The sequence below is a fragment of the Embiotoca jacksoni genome, unplaced genomic scaffold (assembly GCF_022577435.1).
Source record: "Embiotoca jacksoni isolate LCO1_2020_lvr unplaced genomic scaffold, fEmbJac1.0.p SCAF_3, whole genome shotgun sequence".
NCBI lineage: Eukaryota > Metazoa > Chordata > Actinopteri > Embiotocidae > Embiotoca > Embiotoca jacksoni.
Window position 1 is genome coordinate 9,392,135 of NW_027185381.1, and position 20,310 is coordinate 9,412,444.

Sequence of the window (20,310 nt, forward strand, 5' to 3'; positions counted from 1 at the left end):
ATATCTCAAAAGTACGATAAGATGTAAGAGTCAGGACGAAAAGGCTGGCAGTTGTTTTAGCTGCGAAATAAAGAGTCCAAAACTTAAACTCCAAGTGGCTGTCCAACATTAACAGTAAGGAGACAAATATTTGAAAGAAAAAAAACGGATGAATTAATTACCTTGGTTGTGATGATCAGGAAATGATCAGACTGCATTTGAAAGTAGAATTGTGCTGAAATATGAAAGCATCTTTTATTGTTAAGCTCCTGACAACATTTATGGGCCAAACTTTGTCTTTCTCTAAAGCCTATGAAGTACACCACAGCAGACTTTAAAATAATACAGCAGGCTAACACCATCTAGTGGTGGTGTAAACAAGACTCTCTCTCTCTACCCTCTCTCTCTCTCTATATATATATGTATATATATATAAGTTATCTGAAATCATAACAATATATAGTGTTTACTGCAATCATAACAATATATAGTTCTTACTGCAAACATGACTATTTATATATTGTTTATTGCAATCATGACAATGTATACATATCAACTTAATTCAATTCAAGTTTAAATGATTGTTATTATTTTTCACAATATAATGAGTCTCCATAGAGACTGATAAAAATTGCTAATACTAACAAATTGGTTTGAAGGTTTGGACTAGCATTAATCAAGCCTCGGAATAACTTCATCAGCTATGATATTGCCAATGTGCAAAGATAAATCAACAGTGGAAACGACAGGGAAGTGTCTCTGGTCCCTACAGCTCTCACTTAGGGTTTTCATTGTGGGTGTGGTTTCAACATTGCCATGAGATAAATACCTCCCCCTGCTGTTGAAGCAGGAAAACTACATCTTGATTACAAAAATGTCCATGAATCCAATCTCAAGCTGGAGATGAAACTCAAGTTCTCAGAGTATGTATATCTCAAAAGTACGATAAGATGTAAGAGTCAGGACGAAAAGGCTGGCAGTTGTTTTAGCTGCGAAATAAAGAGTCCAAAACTTAAACTCCAAGTGGCTGTCCAACATTAACAGTAAGGAGACAAATATTTGAAAGAAAAAAAACGGATGAATTAATTACCTTGGTTGTGATGATCAGGAAATGATCAGACTGCATTTGAAAGTAGAATTGTGCTGAAATATGAAAGCATCTTTTATTGTTAAGCTCCTGACAACATTTATGGGCCAAACTTTGTCTTTCTCTAAAGCCTATGAAGTACACCACAGCAGACTTTAAAATAATACAGCAGGCTAACACCATCTAGTGGTGGTGTAAACAAGACTCTCTCTCTCTCTCTCTCTCTCTATGTATATATGTATGAGTTATCTGAAATCATAACAATATATAGTGTTTACTGCAATCATAACAATATATAGTGCTTACTGCAAACATGACTATTTATATATTGTTTATTGCAATCATGACAATGTATACATATTAAATTAATTCAATTCAAGTTTAAATGATTGTTATTATTTTTCACAATATAATGAGTCTCCATAGAGACTGATAAAAATTACCAATACTAACAAATTGGTTTGAAGGTTTGGACTAGCATTAATCAAGCCTCGGAATAACTTCATCAGCTATGATATTGCCAATGTGCAAAAATAAATCAACAGTGGAAACGACAGGGAAGTGTCTCTGGTCCCTACAGCTCTCACTTAGGGTTTTCATTGTGGGTGTGGTTTCAACATTGCCATGAGATAAGTACTGCCCCCTGCTGTTGAAGCAGGAAAACTACATCTTAATTACAAAAATGTCCATGAATCCAATCTCAAGCTCGAGATGAAACTCAAGTTCTCAGAGTATGTATATCTCAAAAGTATGATAAGATGTAAGAGTCAGGACGAAAAGGCTGGCAGTTGTTTTAGCTGCGAAATAAAGAGTCCAAAACTTAAACTCCAAGTGGCTGTCCAACATTAACAGTAAGGAGACAAATATTTGAAAGAAAAAAAACGGATGAATTAATTACCTTGGTTGTGATGATCAGGAAATGATCAGACTGCATTTGAAAGTAGAATTGTGCTGAAATATGAAAGCATCTTTTATTGTTAAGCTCCTGACAACATTTATGGGCCAAACTTTGTCTTTCTCTAAAGCCTATGAAGTACACCACAGCAGACTTTAAAATAATACAGCAGGCTAACACCATCTAGTGGTGGTGTAAACAAGACTCTCTCTCTCTACCCTCTCTCTCTCTCTCTATATATATGTATATATATATAAGTTATCTGAAATCATAACAATATATAGTGTTTACTGCAATCATAACAATATATAGTTCTTACTGCAAACATGACTATTTATATATTGTTTATTGCAATCATGACAATGTATACATATCAACTTAATTCAATTCAAGTTTAAATGATTGTTATTATTTTTCACAATATAATGAGTCTCCATAGAGACTGATAAAAATTGCTAATACTAACAAATTGGTTTGAAGGTTTGGACTAGCATTAATCAAGCCTCGGAATAACTTCATCAGCTATGATATTGCCAATGTGCAAAGATAAATCAACAGTGGAAACGACAGGGAAGTGTCTCTGGTCCCTACAGCTCTCACTTAGGGTTTTCATTGTGGGTGTGGTTTCAACATTGCCATGAGATAAATACCTCCCCCTGCTGTTGAAGCAGGAAAACTACATCTTGATTACAAAAATGTCCATGAATCCAATCTCAAGCTGGAGATGAAACTCAAGTTCTCAGAGTATGTATATCTCAAAAGTATGATAAGATGTAAGAGTCAGGACGAAAAGGCTGGCAGTTGTTTTAGCTGCGAAATAAAGAGTCCAAAACTTAAACTCCAAGTGGCTGTCCAACATTAACAGTAAGGAGACAAATATTTGAAAGAAAAAAAACGGATGAATTAATTACCTTGGTTGTGATGATCAGGAAATGATCAGACTGCATTTGAAAGTAGAATTGTGCTGAAATATGAAAGCATCTTTTATTGTTAAGCTCCTGACAACATTTATGGGCCAAACTTTGTCTTTCTCTAAAGCCTATGAAGTACACCACAGCAGACTTTAAAATAATACAGCAGGCTAACACCATCTAGTGGTGGTGTAAACAAGACTCTCTCTCTCTACCCTCTCTCTCTCTATATATATATATATGTATATATATATGAGTTATCTGAAATCATAACAATATATAGTGTTTACTGCAATCATAACAATATATAGTGCTTACTGCAAACATGACTATTTATATATTGTTTATTGCAATCATGACAATGTATACATATCAACTTAATTCAATTCAAGTTTAAATGATTGTTATTATTTTTCACAATATAATGAGTCTCCATAGAGACTGATAAAAATTACCAATACTAACAAATTGGTTTGAAGGTTTGGACTAGCATTAATCAAGCCTCGGAATAACTTCATCAGCTATGATATTGCCAATGTGCAAAGATAAATCAACAGTGGAAACGACAGGGAAGTGTCTCTGGGCCCTACAGCTCTCACTTAGGGTTTTCATTGTGGGTGTGGTTTCAACATTGCCATGAGATAAGTACTGCCCCCTGCTGTTGAAGCAGGAAAACTACATCTTGATTACAAAAATGTCCATGAATCCAATCTCAAGCTCGAGATGAAACTCAAGTTCTCAGAGTATGTATATCTCAAAAGTATGATAAGATGTAAGAGTCAGGACGAAAAGGCTGGCAGTTGTTTTAGCTGCGAAATAAAGAGTCCAAAACTTAAACTCCAAGTGGCTGTCCAACATTAACAGTAAGGAGACAAATATTTGAAAGAAAAAAAACGGATGAATTAATTACCTTGGTTGTGATGATCAGGAAATGATCAGACTGCATTTGAAAGTAGAATTGTGCTGAAATATGAAAGCATCTTTTATTGTTAAGCTCCTGACAACATTTATGGGCCAAACTTTGTCTTTCTCTAAAGCCTATGAAGTACACCACAGAAGACTTTAAAATAATACAGCAGGCTAACACCATCTAGTGGTGGTGTAAACAAGACTCTCTCTCTCTACCCTCTCTCTCTCTCTCTCTCTCTCTATGTATATATATATATATATGAGTTATCTGAAATCATAATATATAGTGTTTACTGCAAACATGACTATTTATATATTGTTTATTGCAATCATGACATTGTATACCATATCACCAACTTAATTCAGTTCAAGTATAAATGATTATTATTATCTTTCACAATATAGTGAGTCTCCATAGAGACTGACAAAAATTGCCTTTTCTGACTATATTTCAAGTCGTCAAGGCGGGGTATTGGTTAAAGTTTTCAAATAGCAATAATCGCGCCTCGGATAAACCTCATAGGCTACAATACTGTCACTGCGCAAAGATAAATTAACAATGGAAACGACAGGGAAGTGTCTCTGGTCCCTACAGCTCTCACTTAGGGTTTTCATTGTGGGTGTGGTTTCAACATTGCCATGAGATAAGTACTGCCCCCTGCTGTTGAAGCAGGAAAACTACATCTTGATTACAAAAATGTCCATGAATCCAATCTCAAGCTCGAGATGAAACTCAAGTTCTCAGAGTATGTATATCTCAAAAGTACGATAAGATGTAAGAGTCAGGACGAAAAGGCTGGCAGTTGTTTTAGCTGCGAAATAAAGAGTCCAAAACTTAAACTCCAAGTGGCTGTCCAACATTAACAGTAAGGAGACAAATATTTGAAAGAAAAAAAACGGATGAATTAATTACCTTGGTTGTGATGATCAGGAAATGATCAGACTGCATTTGAAAGTAGAATTGTGCTGAAATATGAAAGCATCTTTTATTGTTAAGCTCCTGACAACATTTATGGGCCAAACTTTGTCTTTCTCTAAAGCCTATGAAGTACACCACAGCAGACTTTAAAATAATACAGCAGGCTAACACCATCTAGTGGTGGTGTAAACAAGACTCTCTCTCTCTCTCTCTCTCTCTCTCTCTCTATGTATATATGTATGAGTTATCTGAAATCATAACAATATATAGTGTTTACTGCAATCATAACAATATATAGTGCTTACTGCAAACATGACTATTTATATATTGTTTATTGCAATCATGACAATGTATACATATCAAATTAATTCAATTCAAGTTTAAATGATTTTTATTATTTTTCACAATATAATGAGTTTCCATAGAGACTGATAAAAATTACCAATACTAACAAATTGGTTTGAAGGTTTGGACTAGCATTAATCAAGCCTCGGAATAACTTCATCAGCTATGATATTGCCAATGTGCAAAGATAAATCAACAGTGGAAACGACAGGGAAGTGTCTCTGGTCCCTACAGCTCTCACTTAGGGTTTTCATTGTGGGTGTGGTTTCAACATTGCCATGAGATAAGTACTGCCCCCTGCTGTTGAAGCAGGAAAACTACATCTTAATTACAAAAATGTCCATGAATCCAATCTCAAGCTCGAGATGAAACTCAAGTTCTCAGAGTATGTATATCTCAAAAGTATGATAAGATGTAAGAGTCAGGACGAAAAGGCTGGCAGTTGTTTTAGCTGCGAAATAAAGAGTCCAAAACTTAAACTCCAAGTGGCTGTCCAACATTAACAGTAAGGAGACAAATATTTGAAAGAAAAAAAACGGATGAATTAATTACCTTGGTTGTGATGATCAGGAAATGATCAGACTGCATTTGAAAGTAGAATTGTGCTGAAATATGAAAGCATCTTTTATTGTTAAGCTCCTGACAACATTTATGGGCCAAACTTTGTCTTTCTCTAAAGCCTATGAAGTACACCACAGCAGACTTTAAAATAATACAGCAGGCTAACACCATCTAGTGGTGGTGTAAACAAGACTCTCTCTCTCTCTCTCTCTCTCTCTATGTATATATGTATGAGTTATCTGAAATCATAACAATATATAGTGTTTACTGCAATCATAACAATATATAGTGCTTACTGCAAACATGACTATTTATATATTGTTTATTGCAATCATGACAATGTATACATATTAACTTAATTCAATTCAAGTTTAAATGATTGTTATTATTTTTCACAATATAATGAGTCTCCATAGAGACTGATAAAAATTACCAATACTAAAAAATTGGTTTGAAGGTTTGGACTAGCATTAATCAAGCCTCGGAATAACTTCATTAGCTATGATATTGCCAATGTGTAAAGATAAATCAACAGTGGAAACGACAGGGAAGTGTCTCTGGTCCCTACAGCTCTCACTTAGGGTTTTCATTGTGGGTGTGGTTTCAACATTGCCATGAGATAAGTACTGCCCCCTGCTGTTGAAGCAGGAAAACTACATCTTAATTACAAAAATGTCCATGAATCCAATCTCAAGCTCGAGATGAAACTCAAGTTCTCAGAGTATGTATATCTCAAAAGTATGATAAGATGTAAGAGTCAGGACGAAAAGGCTGGCAGTTGTTTTAGCTGCGAAATAAAGAGTCCAAAACTTAAACTCCAAGTGGCTGTCCAACATTAACAGTAAGGAGACAAATATTTGAAAGAAAAAAAACGGATGAATTAATTACCTTGGTTGTGATGATCAGGAAATGATCAGACTGCATTTGAAAGTAGAATTGTGCTGAAATATGAAAGCATCTTTTATTGTTAAGCTCCTGACAACATTTATGGGCCAAACTTTGTCTTTCTCTAAAGCCTATGAAGTACACCACAGCAGACTTTAAAATAATACAGCAGGCTAACACCATCTAGTGGTGGTGTAAACAAGACTCTCTCTCTCTACCCTCTCTCTCTCTCTATATATATATGTATATATATATAAGTTATCTGAAATCATAACAATATATAGTGTTTACTGCAATCATAACAATATATAGTGCTTACTGCAAACATGACTATTTATATATTGTTTATTGCGATCATGACAATGTATACATATCAACTTAATTCAATTCAAGTTTAAATGATTGTTATTATTTTTCACAATATAATGAGTCTCCATAGAGACTGATAAAAATTACCAATACTAACAAATCGGTTTGAAGGTTTGGACTAGCATTAATCAAGCCTCGGAATAACTTCATCAGCTATGATATTGCCAATGTGCAAAGATAAATCAACAGTGGAAACGACAGGGAAGTGTCTCTGGTCCCTACAGCTCTCACTTAGGGTTTTCATTGTGGGTGTGGTTTCAACATTGCCATGAGATAAGTACTGCCCCCTGCTGTTGAAGCAGGAAAACTACATCTTAATTACAAAAATGTCCATGAATCCAATCTCAAGCTCGAGATGAAACTCAAGTTCTCAGAGTATGTATATCTCAAAAGTATGATAAGATGTAAGAGTCAGGACGAAAAGGCTGGCAGTTGTTTTAGCTGCGAAAAAAAGAGTCCAAAACTTAAACTCCAAGTGGCTGTCCAACATTAACAGTAAGGAGACAAATATTTGAAAGAAAAAAAACGGATGAATTAATTACCTTGGTTGTGATGATCAGGAAATGATCAGACTGCATTTGAAAGTAGAATTGTGCTGAAATATGAAAGCATCTTTTATTGTTAAGCTCCTGACAACATTTATGGGCCAAACTTTGTCTTTCTCTAAAGCCTATGAAGTACACCACAGCAGACTTTAAAATAATACAGCAGGCTAACACCATCTAGTGGTGGTGTAAACAAGACTCTCTCTCTCTACCCTCTCTCTCTCTATATATATATATGTATATATATATGAGTTATCTGAAATCATAACAATATATAGTGTTTACTGCAATCATAACAATATATAGTGCTTACTGCAAACATGGCTATTTATATATTGTTTATTGCAATCATGACAATGTATACATATCAACTTAATTCAATTCAAGTTTAAATGATTGTTATTATTTTTCACAATATAATGAGTCTCCATAGAGACTGATAAAAATTACCAATACTAACAAATCGGTTTGAAGGTTTGGACTAGCATTAATCAAGCCTCGGAATAACTTCATCAGCTATGATATTGCCAATGTGCAAAGATAAATCAACAGTGGAAACGACAGGGAAGTGTCTCTGGTCCCTACAGCTCTCACTTAGGGTTTTCATTGTGGGTGTGGTTTCAACATTGCCATGAGATAAGTACTGCCCCCTGCTGTTGAAGCAGGAAAACTACATCTTGATTACAAAAATGTCCATGAATCCAATCTCAAGCTCGAGATGAAACTCAAGTTCTCAGAGTATGTATATCTCAAAAGTATGATAAGATGTAAGAGTCAGGACGAAAAGGCTGGCAGTTGTTTTAGCTGCGAAATAAAGAGTCCAAAACTTAAACTCCAAGTGGCTGTCCAACATTAACAGTAAGGAGACAAATATTTGAAAGAAAAAAAACGGATGAATTAATTACCTTGGTTGTGATGATCAGGAAATGATCAGACTGCATTTGAAAGTAGAATTGTGCTGAAATATGAAAGCATCTTTTATTGTTAAGCTCCTGACAACATTTATGGGCCAAACTTTGTCTTTCTCTAAAGCCTATGAAGTACACCACAGCAGACTTTAAAATAATACAGCAGGCTAACACCATCTAGTGGTGGTGTAAACAAGACTCTCTCTCTCTACCCTCTCTCTCTCTATATATATATATGTATATATATATAAGTTATCTGAAATCATAACAATATATAGTGTTTACTGCAATCATAACAATATATAGTGCTTACTGCAAACATGACTATTTATATATTGTTTATTGCAATCATGACAATGTATACATAACTTAATTCAATTCAAGTTTAAATGATTGTTATTATTTTTCACAATATAATGAGTCTCCATAGAAACTGATAAAAATTACCAATACTAACAAATCGGTTTGAAGGTTTGGACTAGCATTAATCAAGCCTCGGAATAACTTCATCAGCTATGATATTGCCAATGTGCAAAGATAAATCAACAGTGGAAACGACAGGGAAGTGTCTCTGGTCCCTACAGCTCTCACTTAGGGTTTTCATTGTGGGTGTGGTTTCAACATTGCCATGAGATAAGTACTGCCCCCTGCTGTTGAAGCAGGAAAACTTCATCTTAATTACAAAAATGTCCATGAATCCAATCTCAAGCTCGAGATGAAACTCAAGTTCTCAGAGTATGTATATCTCAAAAGTATGATAAGATGTAAGAGTCAGGACGAAAAGGCTGGCAGTTGTTTTAGCTGCGAAAAAAAGAGTCCAAAACTTAAACTCCAAGTGGCTGTCCAACATTAACAGTAAGGAGACAAATATTTGAAAGAAAAAAAACGGATGAATTAATTACCTTGGTTGTGATGATCAGGAAATGATCAGACTGCATTTGAAAGTAGAATTGTGCTGAAATATGAAAGCATCTTTTATTGTTAAGCTCCTGACAACATTTATGGGCCAAACTTTGTCTTTCTCTAAAGCCTATGAAGTACACCACAGCAGACTTTAAAATAATACAGCAGGCTAACACCATCTAGTGGTGGTGTAAACAAGACTCTCTCTCTCTACCCTCTCTCTCTCTATATATATATATGTATATATATATGAGTTATCTGAAATCATAACAATATATAGTGTTTACTGCAATCATAACAATATATAGTGCTTACTGCAAACATGGCTATTTATATATTGTTTATTGCAATCATGACAATGTATACATATCAACTTAATTCAATTCAAGTTTAAATGATTGTTATTATTTTTCACAATATAATGAGTCTCCATAGAGACTGATAAAAATTGCCAATAATAACAAATTGGTTTGAAGGTTTGGACTAGCATTAATCAAGTCTCGGAATAACTTCATCAGCTATGATATTGCCAATGTGCAAAGATAAATCAACAGTGGAAACGACAGGGAAGTGTCTCTGGTCCCTACAGCTCTCACTTAGGGTTTTCATTGTGGGTGTGGTTTCAACATTGCCATGAGATAAGTACTGCCCCCTGCTGTTGAAGCAGGAAAACTACATCTTGATTACAAAAATGTCCATGAATCCAATCTCAAGCTCGAGATGAAACTCAAGTTCTCAGAGTATGTATATCTCAAAAGTATGATAAGATGTAAGAGTCAGGACGAAAAGGCTGGCAGTTGTTTTAGCTGCGAAATAAAGAGTCCAAAACTTAAACTCCAAGTGGCTGTCCAACATTAACAGTAAGGAGACAAATATTTGAAAGAAAAAAAACGGATGAATTAATTACCTTGGTTGTGATGATCAGGAAATGATCAGACTGCATTTGAAAGTAGAATTGTGCTGAAATATGAAAGCATCTTTTATTGTTAAGCTCCTGACAACATTTATGGGCCAAACTTTGTCTTTCTCTAAAGCCTATGAAGTACACCACAGAAGACTTTAAAATAATACAGCAGGCTAACACCATCTAGTGGTGGTGTAAACAAGACTCTCTCTCTCTACCCTCTCTCTCTCTCTCTCTCTATATGTATATATATATATATATGAGTTATCTGAAATCATAATATATAGTGTTTACTGCAAACATGACTATTTATATATTGTTTATTGCAATCATGACATTGTATACCATATCACCAACTTAATTCAGTTCAAGTATAAATGATTATTATTATCTTTCACAATATAGTGAGTCTCCATAGAGACTGACAAAAATTGCCTTTTCTGACTATATTTCAAGTCATCAAGGCGGGGTATTGGTTAAAGTTTTCAAATAGCAATAATCAAGCCTCGGATAAACCTCATAGGCTACAATACTGTCACTGCGCAAAGATAAATTAACAATGGAAACGACAGGGAAGTGTCTCTGGTCCCTACAGCTCTCACTTAGGGTTTTCATTGTGGGTGTGGTTTCAACATTGCCATGAGATAAGTACTGCCCCCTGCTGTTGAAGCAGGAAAACTACATCTTGATTACAAAAATGTCCATGAATCCAATCTCAAGCTCGAGATGAAACTCAAGTTCTCAGAGTATGTATATCTCAAAAGTACGATAAGATGTAAGAGTCAGGACGAAAAGGCTGGCAGTTGTTTTAGCTGCGAAATAAAGAGTCCAAAACTTAAACTCCAAGTGGCTGTCCAACATTAACAGTAAGGAGACAAATATTTGAAAGAAAAAAAACGGATGAATTAATTACCTTGGTTGTGATGATCAGGAAATGATCAGACTGCATTTGAAAGTAGAATTGTGCTGAAATATGAAAGCATCTTTTATTGTTAAGCTCCTGACAACATTTATGGGCCAAACTTTGTCTTTCTCTAAAGCCTATGAAGTACACCACAGCAGACTTTAAAATAATACAGCAGGCTAACACCATCTAGTGGTGGTGTAAACAAGACTCTCTCTCTCTCTCTCTCTCTCTCTCTATGTATATATGTATGAGTTATCTGAAATCATAACAATATATAGTGTTTACTGCAATCATAACAATATATAGTGCTTACTGCTAACATGGCTATTTATATATTGTTTATTGCAATCATGACAATGTATACATATCAAATTAATTCAATTCAAGTTTAAATGATTGTTATTATTTTTCACAATATAATGAGTCTCCATAGAGACTGATAAAAATTGCCAATAATAACAAATTGGTTTGAAGGTTTGGACTAGCATTAATCAAGTCTCGGAATAACTTCATCAGCTATGATATTGCCAATGTGCAAAGATAAATCAACAGTGGAAACGACAGGGAAGTGTCTCTGGTCCCTACAGCTCTCACTTAGGGTTTTCATTGTGGGTGTGGTTTCAACATTGCCATGAGATAAGTACTGCCCCCTGCTGTTGAAGCAGGAAAACTACATCTTGATTACAAAAATGTCCATGAATCCAATCTCAAGCTCGAGATGAAACTCAAGTTCTCAGAGTATGTATATCTCAAAAGTACGATAAGATGTAAGAGTCAGGACGAAAAGGCTGGCAGTTGTTTTAGCTGCGAAATAAAGAGTCCAAAACTTAAACTCCAAGTGGCTGTCCAACATTAACAGTAAGGAGACAAATATTTGAAAGAAAAAAAACGGATGAATTAATTACCTTGGTTGTGATGATCAGGAAATGATCAGACTGCATTTGAAAGTAGAATTGTGCTGAAATATGAAAGCATCTTTTATTGTTAAGCTCCTGACAACATTTATGGGCCAAACTTTGTCTTTCTCTAAAGCCTATGAAGTACACCACAGCAGACTTTAAAATAATACAGCAGGCTAACACCATCTAGTGGTGGTGTAAACAAGACTCTCTCTCTCTCTCTCTCTCTCTCTCTCTATGTATATATGTATGAGTTATCTGAAATCATAACAATATATAGTGTTTACTGCAATCATAACAATATATAGTGCTTACTGCTAACATGGCTATTTATATATTGTTTATTGCAATCATGACAATGTATACATATCAACTTAATTCAATTCAAGTTTAAATGATTGTTATTATTTTTCACAATATAATGAGTCTCCATAGAGACTGATAAAAATTGCCAATAATAACAAATTGGTTTGAAGGTTTGGACTAGCATTAATCAAGTCTCGGAATAACTTCATCAGCTATGATATTGCCAATGTGCAAAGATAAATCAACAGTGGAAACGACAGGGAAGTGTCTCTGGTCCCTACAGCTCTCGCTTAGGGTTTTCATTGTGGGTGTGGTTTCAACATTGCCATGAGATAAGTACTGCCCCCTGCTGTTGAAGCAGGAAAACTACATCTTGATTACAAAAATGTCCATGAATCCAATCTCAAGCTCGAGATGAAACTCAAGTTCTCAGAGTATGTATATCTCAAAAGTACGATAAGATGTAAGAGTCAGGACGAAAAGGCTGGCAGTTGTTTTAGCTGCGAAATAAAGAGTCCAAAACTTAAACTCCAAGTGGCTGTCCAACATTAACAGTAAGGAGACAAATATTTGAAAGAAAAAAAACGGATGAATTAATTACCTTGGTTGTGATGATCAGGAAATGATCAGACTGCATTTGAAAGTAGAATTGTGCTGAAATATGAAAGCATCTTTTATTGTTAAGCTCCTGACAACATTTATGGGCCAAACTTTGTCTTTCTCTAAAGCCTATGAAGTACACCACAGCAGACTTTAAAATAATACAGCAGGCTAACACCATCTAGTGGTGGTGTAAACAAGACTCTCTCTCTCTCTCTCTCTCTCTATGTATATATGTATGAGTTATCTGAAATCATAACAATATATAGTGTTTACTGCAATCATAACAATATATAGTGCTTACTGCAAACATGACTATTTATATATTGTTTATTGCAATCATGACAATGTATACATATTAAATTAATTCAATTCAAGTTTAAATGATTGTTATTATTTTTCACAATATAATGAGTCTCCATAGAGACTGATAAAAATTACCAATACTAACAAATTGGTTTGAAGGTTTGGACTAGCATTAATCAAGCCTCGGATTAACTTCATCAGCTATGATATTGCCAATGTGCAAAGATAAATCAACAGTGGAAACGACAGGGAAGTGTCTCTGGTCCCTACAGCTCTCACTTATGGTTTTCATTGTGGGTGTGGTTTCAACATTGCCATGAGATAAGTACTGCCCCCTGCTGTTGAAGCAGGAAAACTACATCTTAATTACAAAAATGTCCATGAATCCAATCTCAAGCTCGAGATGAAACTCAAGTTCTCAGAGTATGTATATCTCAAAAGTATGATAAGATGTAAGAGTCAGGACGAAAAGGCTGGCAGTTGTTTTAGCTGCGAAATAAAGAGTCCAAAACTTAAACTCCAAGTGGCTGTCCAACATTAACAGTAAGGAGACAAATATTTGAAAGAAAAAAAACGGATGAATTAATTACCTTGGTTGTGATGATCAGGAAATGATCAGACTGCATTTGAAAGTAGAATTGTGCTGAAATATGAAAGCATCTTTTATTGTTAAGCTCCTGACAACATTTATGGGCCAAACTTTGTCTTTCTCTAAAGCCTATGAAGTACACCACAGCAGACTTTAAAATAATACAGCAGGCTAACACCATCTAGTGGTGGTGTAAACAAGACTCTCTCTCTCTCTCTCTCTCTATGTATATATGTATGAGTTATCTGAAATCATAACAATATATAGTGTTTACTGCAATCATAACAATATATAGTGCTTACTGCAAACATGACTATTTATATATTGTTTATTGCAATCATGACAATGTATACATATTAACTTAATTCAACTCAAGTTTAAATGATTGTTATTATTTTTCACAATATAATGAGTCTCCATAGAGACTGATAAAAATTACCAATACTAACAAATTGGTTTGAAGGTTTGGACTAGCATTAATCAAGCCTCGGAATAACTTCATCAGCTATGATATTGCCAATGTGCAAAGATAAATCAACAGTGGAAACGACAGGGAAGTGTCTCTGGTCCCTACAGCTCTCACTTAGGGTTTTCATTGTGGGTGTGGTTTCAACATTGCCATGAGATAAGTACTGCCCCCTGCTGTTGAAGCAGGAAAACTACATCTTGATTACAAAAATGTCCATGAATCCAATCTCAAGCTCGAGATGAAACTCAAGTTCTCAGAGTATGTATATCTCAAAAGTACGATAAGATGTAAGAGTCAGGACGAAAAGGCTGGCAGTTGTTTTAGCTGCGAAATAAAGAGTCCAAAACTTAAACTCCAAGTGGCTGTCCAACATTAACAGTAAGGAGACAAATATTTGAAAGAAAAAAACCGGATGAATTAATTACCTTGGTTGTGATGATCAGGAAATGATCAGACTGCATTTGAAAGTAGAATTGTGCTGAAATATGAAAGCATCTTTTATTGTTAAGCTCCTGACAACATTTATGGGCCAAACTTTGTCTTTCTCTAAAGCCTATGAAGTACACCACAGCAGACTTTAAAATAATACAGCAGGCTAACACCATCTAGTGGTGGTGTAAACAAGACTCTCTCTCTCTACCCTCTCTCTCTCTCTATATATATATGTATATATATATAAGTTATCTGAAATCATAACAATATATAGTGTTTACTGCAATCATAACAATATATAGTGCTTACTGCAAACATGACTATTTATATATTGTTTATTGCAATCATGACAATGTATACATATCAACTTAATTCAATTCAAGTTTAAATGATTGTTATTATTTTTCACAATATAATAAGTCTCCATAGAGACTGATAAAAATTGCCAATACTAACAAATTGGTTTGAAGGTTTGGACTAGCATTAATCAAGCCTCGGAATAACTTCATCAGCTATGATATTGCCAATGTGCAAAGATAAATCAACAGTGGAAACGACAGGGAAGTGTCTCTGGTCCCTACAGCTCTCACTTAGGGTTTTCATTGTGGGTGTGGTTTCAACATTGCCATGAGATAAGTACTGCCCCCTGCTGTTGAAGCAGGAAAACTACATCTTGATTACAAAAATGTCCATGAATCCAATCTCAAACTCGAGATGAAACTCAGGTTCTCAGAGTATGTATATCTCAAAAGTATGATGAGATTCAAGAGTCAGGACGAAAAGGTTGGCAGTTGTTTTAGCTGCGAAATAAAGAGTCCAAAACTTAAACTCCAAGTGGCTGTCCAACATTAACAGTAAGGAGACAAATATTTGAAAGAAAAAAAACGGATGAATTAATTACCTTGGTTGTGATGATCAGGAAATGATCAGACTGCATTTGAAAGTAGAATTGTGCTGAAACATGAAAGCATCTTTTATTGTTAAGCTCCTGACAACATTTATGGGCCAAACTTTGTCTTTCTCTAAAGCCTATGAAGTACACCACAGCAGACTTTAAAATAATACAGCAGGCTAACACCATCTAGTGGTGGTGTAAACAAGACTCTCTCTCTCTCTCTATATATATATATAGAGTTATCTGAAATCATAACAATATATAGTGTTTACTGCAATCATAACAATATATAGTGCTTACTGCAAACATGACTATTTATATATTGTTTATTGCGATCATGACAATGTATACATATCAACTTAATTCAATTCAAGTTTAAATGATTGTTATTATTTTTCACAATATAATGAGTCTCCATAGAGACTGATAAAAATTGCCAATACTAACAAATTGGTTTGAAGGTTTGGACTAGCATTAATCAAGCCTCGGAATAACTTCATCAACTATGATATTGCCAATGTGCAAAGATAAATCAACAGTGGAAACGACAGGGAAGTGTCTCTGGTCCCTACAGCTCTCACTTAGGGTTTTCATTGTGGGTGTGGTTTCAACATTGCCATGAGATAAGTACTGCCCCCTGCTGTTGAAGCAGGAAAACTACATCTTAATTACAAAAATGTCCATGAATCCAATCTCAAGCTCGAGATGAAACTCAAGTTTTCAGAGTACGTATATCTCAAAAGTATGATAAGATGTAAGAGTCAGGACGAAAAGGCTGGCAGTTGTTTTAGCTGCGAAATAAAGAGTCCAAAACTTAAACTCCAAGTGGCTGTCCAACATTAACAGTAAGGAGACAAATATTTGAAAGAAAAAAAACGGATGAATTAATTACCTTGGTTGTGATGATCAGGAAATGATCAGACTGCATTTGAAAGTAGAATTGTGCTGAAATATGAAAGCATCTTTTATTGTTAAGCTCCTGACAACATTTATGGGCCAAACTTTGTCTTTCTCTAAAGCCTATGAAGTACACCACAGCAGACTTTAAAATAATACAGCAGGCTAACACCATCTAGTGGTGGTGTAAACAAGACTCTCTCTCTCTACCCTCTCTCTCTCTCTCTATATATATGTATATATATATAAGTTATCTGAAATCATAACAATATATAGTGTTTACTGCAATCATAACAATATATAGTGCTTACTGCAAACATGACTATTTATATATTGTTTATTGCAATCATGACAATGTATACATATCAACTTAATTCAATTCAAGTTTAAATGATTGTTATTATTTTTCACAATATAATGAGTCTCCATAGAGACTGATAAAAATTACCAATACTAACAAATCGGTTTGAAGGTTTGGACTAGCATTAATCAAGCCTCGGAATAACTTCATCAGCTATGATATTGCCAATGTGCAAAGATAAATCAACAGTGGAAACGACAGGGAAGTGTCTCTGGTCCCTACAGCTCTCACTTAGGGTTTTCATTGTGGGTGTGGTTTCAACATTGCCATGAGATAAGTACTGCCCCCTGCTGTTGAAGCAGGAAAACTACCTCTTAATTACAAAAATGTCCATGAATCCAATCTCAAGCTCGAGATGAAACTCAAGTTCTCAGAGTATGTATATCTCAAAAGTATGATAAGATGTAAGAGTCAGGACGAAAAGGCTGGCAGTTGTTTTAGCTGCGAAAAAAAGAGTCCAAAACTTAAACTCCAAGTGGCTGTCCAACATTAACAGTAAGGAGACAAATATTTGAAAGAAAAAAAACGGATGAATTAATTACCTTGGTTGTGATGATCAGGAAATGATCAGACTGCATTTGAAAGTAGAATTGTGCTGAAATATGAAAGCATCTTTTATTGTTAAGCTCCTGACAACATTTATGGGCCAAACTTTGTCTTTCTCTAAAGCCTATGAAGTACACCACAGCAGACTTTAAAATAATACAGCAGGCTAACACCATCTAGTGGTGGTGTAAACAAGACTCTCTCTCTACCCTCTCTCTTTATATATATATATATATATATAGAGAGAGAGAGAGAGAGAGAGTTTCCTGAAATCATAATATATAGTGTTTACTGCAATCATAACAATATATAGTGTTTACTGCAAACATGACTATTTATATATTGTTTATTGCAATCATGACATTGTATACCAAACCATCAACTTAATTCAGTTCAAGTATAAATGATTATTATTATCTTTCACAATATAGTGAGTCTCCATAGAGACTGACAAAAATTGCCTTTTCTGACTATATTTCAAGTCATCAAGGCGGGGTATTGGTTAAAGTTTTCAAATAGCAATAATCGCGCCTCGGATAAACCTCATAGGCTACAATACTGTCACTGCGCAAAGATAAATTAACAGTGGAAACGACAGGGAAGTGTCTCTGGTCCCTACAGCTCTCACTTAGGGTTTTCATTGTGGGTGTGGTTTCAACATTGCCATGAGATAAGTACTGCCCCCTGCTGTTGAAGCAGGAAAACTACATCTTGATTACAAAAATGTCCATGAATCCAATCTCAAACTCGAGATGAAACTCAGGTTCTCAGAGTATGTATATCTCAAAAGTATGATGAGATTCAAGAGTCAGGACGAAAAGGCTGGCAGTTGTTTTAGCTGCGAAATAAAGAGTCCAAAACTTAAACTCCAAGTGGCTGTCCAACATTAACAGTAAGGAGACAAATATTTGAAAGAAAAAAAACGGATGAATTAATTACCTTGGTTGTGATGATCAGGAAATGATCAGACTGCATTTGAAAGTAGAATTGTGCTGAAATATGAAAGCATCTTTTATTGTTAAGCTCCTGACAACATTTATGGGCCAAACTTTGTCTTTCTCTAAAGCCTATGAAGTACCCCACAGAGGACTTTAAAATAATACAGCAGGCTAACACCATCTATTGGTGGTGTAAACAAGACTCTCTCTCTACCCTCTCTCTCTCTCTCTCTCTCTCTCTCTATACATACACATAGAGTTTCCTGAAATCATAACAACATATAGTGTTTACTGCAATCATAACAATATATAGTGTTTACTGCAAACATGACTATTTATATATTGTTTATTGCAATCATGACAATGTATACATATCAACTTAATTCACTTTAAATTTAAATTATTGTTATTATCTTTCACAATATAATGAGTCTTCATAGAGACTGATAAAAATTGCCAATACTAACAAATTGGTTTGAAGTAGTGATGTTACGAGGTGTGCCGACGCTTCGAAGCGTGTGTCAAGTAACGGAGGCGGCGTTTCCTCGAAGCGTGTGTCGAGGCTTGCTTCATTTAAGGGAGGAGCCAAAAATGATGATGTCCGAAGCCTCGCTGCCCGGCTGTACCAGGTGACTGCTTCGGGAAGAGGTTCAGATTTTGCTGGGAGATTTCACAGCAATATAAACCCCTCAGGCTCCATTCAAAATGTGGGTTGTTGGTGGAGAGTTGCGGTCAGTTGAGAGTTTGGATAGTTTGGATAGTGTTTATTTAGTTTGGAGAGTTTAGAGAGAGAGAGATAGTTTGGAGATTTAGGAGAGTGAGGAGAGAAGGAGGTGATAAGATGGAGCCAGCTGGGAAGAGGAGGATTTCCCCTGTGTGGGAACACTTTGATTTGATAACTCCTAATAAGGTAAGCTAAATCTAACTCTATTTCAGACACATTAGGTTTGCTTATCAAGAACTGTATTTTTCACAGTTTCTTATTTTATTCAAAGGTGAGGTGTTTATTGTGCTCCAAGGAGTTGGGGTACAATAACAACACCTCATCCATGCTGAAGCGTTACCGTGCCTTGCATGAGAATAAGGAGGAAACTGGAGCTTCACCCAGCCAAGGTAAGTCATTACAATATTACAAATGCACCATCACAATTTTTCCCTGTTCACTTTTGTTTATTGTGCAAATAAAGACAGGTAACAGACACTGTGTTTATTCTCTTTTAACCAGCCACCAGAAAACAAGAGCTGGATGAAGCCCTCGTCTCCATGATAGTGAAGGACACACAGCCCTTCAGCATTGTGGATGATGTTGGATTCAGGGCATTTGTGTCCAAACTGGATCCGAATTATGTTCTCCCTACAAGGCAGGTATGTATGGGTGCATGCATGAAACAAATGAGTACTTTATTGTGTCTCACAGTTCAGCACTATATGTTTTTTTTCCTTTAGGCCCTGAAGGCCATGGTGGAGGCCAAGTATGAGTCAGCTAAGGAGAAGGCTAAGGCTAAAGTGGAAAAGGTGGCTGCTGTTAGCCTTACTTCTGACATGTGGACATCCATCAATATGGATGCCTACCTGGCTGTAACATGCCATTTTGTGGGTGAGAAAACACACTCAGTTCAGTGCTGTTAGGAGTGCAGGCATTCCCCCAATCACACACTGCTGAAAATATAGCTCGTGTGAAAGCCTCCCTGATGGAGGAATGGGGAATCGCCAATAAGGTGACATCTATGGTCAGTGATGGTGCTCCCAATATGGTTGCCTGTGTGAGAGAGCTGAAGCTTTGGCACCATATTTGCATTGCACACACACTGAATCTGATAGTGAAGAAGGCACTTGACCGGCAGCCTGTGCTCTCTGGCATCCGGGCCAAAGCACGGAAGCTGGTTGGCTTCTTTAGAAGCAGCACCACTGCTAAGGTATGCTCTTTCCCTTTATTTAAATTTCTAATAATGCTAATAGTTTGTCTGTGTTCCTACTGCAGTGATTTAATGGCCTACTCATCTGTATCTTTAAAGGAGAAGCTTACACAAGTGCAACTTCATCTG

The 20,310-nt window shown here is 35.6% G+C and overlaps 3 non-coding genes and 17 pseudogenes across 3 annotated transcripts; all 20 read right to left on the reverse strand.

Moving 5' to 3' along the window:
* Nucleotides 1-588: 588 nt before the first annotated feature.
* Nucleotides 589-706, reverse strand: LOC138206831 (U4 spliceosomal RNA; annotated as a pseudogene).
* Nucleotides 707-1,483: 777 nt separating this feature from the next.
* LOC138206772 (U4 spliceosomal RNA) lies at nt 1,484-1,601 on the reverse strand (annotated as a pseudogene).
* A 790-nt stretch (nt 1,602-2,391) lies between these two features.
* Nucleotides 2,392-2,509, reverse strand: LOC138206832 (U4 spliceosomal RNA; annotated as a pseudogene).
* A 792-nt stretch (nt 2,510-3,301) lies between these two features.
* On the reverse strand, nt 3,302-3,419 carry LOC138206855 (U4 spliceosomal RNA; annotated as a pseudogene).
* Nucleotides 3,420-4,190: 771 nt separating this feature from the next.
* Nucleotides 4,191-4,331, reverse strand: LOC138206821 (U4 spliceosomal RNA). The gene has a single exon (XR_011178975.1). It is a non-coding gene; the product is annotated as a U4 spliceosomal RNA (small nuclear RNA).
* A 785-nt stretch (nt 4,332-5,116) lies between these two features.
* On the reverse strand, nt 5,117-5,234 carry LOC138206793 (U4 spliceosomal RNA; annotated as a pseudogene).
* Nucleotides 5,235-6,013: 779 nt separating this feature from the next.
* LOC138206837 (U4 spliceosomal RNA) lies at nt 6,014-6,131 on the reverse strand (annotated as a pseudogene).
* A 790-nt stretch (nt 6,132-6,921) lies between these two features.
* Nucleotides 6,922-7,039, reverse strand: LOC138206751 (U4 spliceosomal RNA; annotated as a pseudogene).
* A 790-nt stretch (nt 7,040-7,829) lies between these two features.
* Nucleotides 7,830-7,947, reverse strand: LOC138206752 (U4 spliceosomal RNA; annotated as a pseudogene).
* A 787-nt stretch (nt 7,948-8,734) lies between these two features.
* Nucleotides 8,735-8,852, reverse strand: LOC138206782 (U4 spliceosomal RNA; annotated as a pseudogene).
* Nucleotides 8,853-9,642: 790 nt separating this feature from the next.
* LOC138206775 (U4 spliceosomal RNA) lies at nt 9,643-9,760 on the reverse strand (annotated as a pseudogene).
* A 769-nt stretch (nt 9,761-10,529) lies between these two features.
* Nucleotides 10,530-10,670, reverse strand: LOC138206824 (U4 spliceosomal RNA). Its single transcript, XR_011178977.1, has one exon. It is a non-coding gene; the product is annotated as a U4 spliceosomal RNA (small nuclear RNA).
* A 781-nt stretch (nt 10,671-11,451) lies between these two features.
* Nucleotides 11,452-11,569, reverse strand: LOC138206777 (U4 spliceosomal RNA; annotated as a pseudogene).
* Nucleotides 11,570-12,352: 783 nt separating this feature from the next.
* On the reverse strand, nt 12,353-12,470 carry LOC138206778 (U4 spliceosomal RNA; annotated as a pseudogene).
* A 777-nt stretch (nt 12,471-13,247) lies between these two features.
* On the reverse strand, nt 13,248-13,365 carry LOC138206841 (U4 spliceosomal RNA; annotated as a pseudogene).
* Nucleotides 13,366-14,140: 775 nt separating this feature from the next.
* Nucleotides 14,141-14,258, reverse strand: LOC138206856 (U4 spliceosomal RNA; annotated as a pseudogene).
* A 790-nt stretch (nt 14,259-15,048) lies between these two features.
* On the reverse strand, nt 15,049-15,166 carry LOC138206840 (U4 spliceosomal RNA; annotated as a pseudogene).
* A 768-nt stretch (nt 15,167-15,934) lies between these two features.
* On the reverse strand, nt 15,935-16,052 carry LOC138206769 (U4 spliceosomal RNA; annotated as a pseudogene).
* A 790-nt stretch (nt 16,053-16,842) lies between these two features.
* Nucleotides 16,843-16,960, reverse strand: LOC138206753 (U4 spliceosomal RNA; annotated as a pseudogene).
* Nucleotides 16,961-17,762: 802 nt separating this feature from the next.
* On the reverse strand, nt 17,763-17,903 carry LOC138206812 (U4 spliceosomal RNA). The gene has a single exon (XR_011178966.1). It is a non-coding gene; the product is annotated as a U4 spliceosomal RNA (small nuclear RNA).
* Nucleotides 17,904-20,310: the final 2,407 nt, after the last annotated feature.